This window comes from Nannobrachium achirus (genome assembly GCF_963921795.1).
Source record: "Nannobrachium achirus genome assembly, chromosome: 24".
Classification (NCBI taxonomy): Eukaryota; Metazoa; Chordata; class Actinopteri; order Myctophiformes; family Myctophidae; genus Nannobrachium; species Nannobrachium achirus.
In genome coordinates this window covers 9,836,128-9,839,701 of record NC_137831.1, presented here as the reverse complement: position 1 = coordinate 9,839,701, position 3,574 = coordinate 9,836,128, and positions in this window count along the sequence as shown.

Genomic DNA, 3,574 nt, shown 5'->3' with positions numbered 1-3,574 from the left:
GTTAAATATCTGAAAACACAAATTGATGTGAATCCAAAATACACTGATGATTGTGCTGTCAAACAATGAAACTTATGGAATCTCTGAAAAGGTTGTGGGGGTCCCTGCTTCATCTCTCTCTCAACTAAGGGGTCCTTGCCCTTAAAACTTTGAAGACCCCTGCTGTATAGTATAGACCTCCTATTTTTGGCAAACGTTTCCCCCAGAATAGGGATGCAGAATAGGAAATTGTCAAACCAACTGAAAATGTATTGTCCGTTTATTCAAGTGTGCAGGACTGTACTCACAAGCCACAAGGCATGCCTTGTTTTAAAGTGACTGAAAATATCACTTTAATATTTATGTAAATCCTTTCAAATTGTATCACATAATCATTATTTTCCTGGTCGTTCGCAAACCATGTTATTGTGGCGGGACCTGCAATACAGTATCTAGTCAAAACTAGACTATTAAAAAAATGGACAAACGTTAAATATTACCTGAGGGCAAAAATGCAAATAGAGAAAATAGCCGATCTACATGATCACAATTATACCTTGCAAGTAGATTGGCTATTTTCACAATACCTGTGTGGGATCGGGACAAACCAAATTGAATGCCTCAACCCTACAATTCCATGTGCTTATCAGGAATCAAATATGATTATTTTGGGGGGGTTGCGGCCTGAAAAGTTTGAGAAGAGAATAAATGTGGATGAATGCATAATATAAACAAAAAGATAAGCTTTTTATTATTTATTACATGAATTACATCTTATAACATAAGATATAGTGACAATACAAAAAAAAAAGAATAAGATAAAATTAAAATAAATAGCAAGCAATCCGTTGCTCTTAAGTTGGTCCTGAAAGTTCAAGCGTCAAATCTCATTCCGAAAAGAGAATAAAAATAACCTTTCCAGCTACAATTGGCAAAAATCCTCCTCAAATGTTCTTCATTTTCAATGGGCTTTCAACAAAGCAAACGAGATTCCAGTAATCCATTACTAAAGTCTCAAACAGCTGATTACCACAGTATGCATACATGCAGTGTCCTTGTAATGCATACAGTATATGGGGTTTGAGCCCATATATAACATTCTAAAATAATTACTTAAATTGTTGATTTAATACACAGTTGTAGTAGATTCGAAAGACTTATTTAGGATTTGCGGTGCCCGCAAACACGAAGAGAAAGAACAGGAAATAGAACCCTTAAGAGTAAACAATTACCCTAAAGCCTGATTTAGACTTATTTGTACACCACTTGTATACCAGTGGTTCTCAACCTGTGGGTCGGGACCCCCAGGGGGGTCCCCAAATTATTTTGGGGGGTCCCCCAGACGATTTACTTAATGTGCAAGGTTGTTTTCTCTCTCAAAAGTTTAGGTGTATAGAGGGTATCTGCACGGTGACAATTTAAGGACTTTTTAATACCTCTAAAATTACAAATTAAACATTGGCCAAATTGTCAAATATTAGAGGCAGAAATTGTGTTGCAAGGCGTTGTGAGCATGTAGATCGGCTATTTTCACAATATAACCCTGATATACAAAATGTAATGCCTCAACTCTTAGTGCTCGTCAGAGTGGGGGGGTCCCCAGTTAAAATATGATTGTTTTGGGGGTCACAGCCTGAAAAGGTTGAGAACCATTGGTGTATATGTTACAGTATGTTCAAGAAACCAGTAAAAGTTGTCAAGGAGCACTCGTTTTGACGTTCACCACACACTAATCACCACCAGATGGCGACGTCAGCCACTGCTCTGCCATTCACCAGAGTGTATATAAGAGAGTTACGTCACGCTTTGAACTCGCCGCAGACCGGAAGTGTTTACTCTTTATTTACTAGCCTAGCCTAGCCTAGCCTAGCCTAGCCTAGCCATTAGCTCCATTGTAGTCACTTGGACAGGGCGTTTAACGTGCGCTTGCCCAGGCCGTTGCATTCACCACGGCTTCGTAACTCGCGCGGCGCTCCGCCGGCCGCGCGGCCCTGGCCCGCTCTTCGCGGCGCTCGGGAGCGAAGAGCAGGACCAAGGTCCGCTGGCCTTCGCGCCGCTTGGGGCTTCGTGGACCCAGGGGGGCCTCGTAACTCGTTTGGGCTTCGTGGATACAGGGGGGCTTCGGTAGCCGCTCGCAGTGTCGTGGACAATAGAGCGGCGCACCGCCTGGAGTACGTTGTTGTGGCGACCGCTTGCTCCGCCCCGTGCCGCACCACGAGTGCTCCGCGTCTCGAATGTGCTGTTTCTCTAATATACTATGACATATACAACACTTAACAGACCAACCAAACAGGACTTCTACCTAAGTGCTCCTGTTTCCTTACCCTACATAACCTGTCTAGCATGCATCTTCTTGCATCATTTACAACACCAAGTGATAGTCTTATCGTTGTCTTATCTACGGAGCAATAAGCAACCAGTGGTCAACTTTATGGAATAGTGCACATCAAACTGGCACTTAATACATTGCCCAGTGCCCAGTCTTAACTACGGTGTCTTGGAGAGGGTTCCTGTCAAAGAAACCAATTTTAACTTCTTGTCTATTAAATTGTGTGTGTGTTTGCAGAAACAGCGCTGCATAACATTTAGGTTCATCTTGGGAATGTTTTTTTTTACTTGGCCCCAAAGAGATTGATAGACACAATCTTGATACAAGGTTGGTCATTTAAATGTTCCAATAGGCATTAAGAGTCAACCTTTAACCCCTTGCAAACTCTTAAGACTTCATGCACCAGGCAGAATTTAGTTTTGCTCAGCATTTTGTTAAAAATAATGCAGTTTCGGTTTATCAAAGTGCCGCACAAATAAAACTTAAGACGAGTTCAAGTGTGCACATTCAATCCACAATAGCAAAAACAATATTTCATATATTATTTCAAAATATATATCTGCGGCTAAATATGTGCCTTGGATTCCGGAGATCCATTTTGCCAAATACATATCCAATATATTTGGAGATTCAAAATGTTTTTTCTCCTATCTATATAAGATTAGTTTAATTATTTGAACATTTTGAAACATGAAATATATTTTTTTGAATCCCGTGTCCGCTCTGCTGAATGGTCTGTGATTTAACCCATTTAGGCCTAAAATTATTGGATGCTTTAACTATTAAAAAATAGCAGGTATACAAGCTCACTGCGAGCTTGTAGATCTGCTATTTTTTTAAAGTCGTGAAAATGTGTGCAAATCTTTGAAAATATGTATTTTCAAAGCGAACGTTTGTAACTCAAATTTTGCTTCTGGGTGGTCCCTGGAACGAAATATTTTGAGATGCGGGTCCGTGGCTAAATAAATATTATTTTGGGGGTTCTTCACATGAAAACGAGAACCACTGACATAGTAGTCTCTCAAGAACAGACTAACTTTTCACATTTAAGTGAAAAGGACCTTTTCTTTGACGATGGCTATAGCCAGATTGCTGACATAGAAACATAGGTTTTTCAAAAAACCTTAGAAGGATTCAAAAGACACTTATAGAATCGGGTCAAAATTCAAATTTTCACGATATTTCAAAAATAGCAGATCTACAAGCTCGCAGCTTGTATATCTGCTATTTTTTCAATAGTTAAAGCATAAAATAATGATACACAAT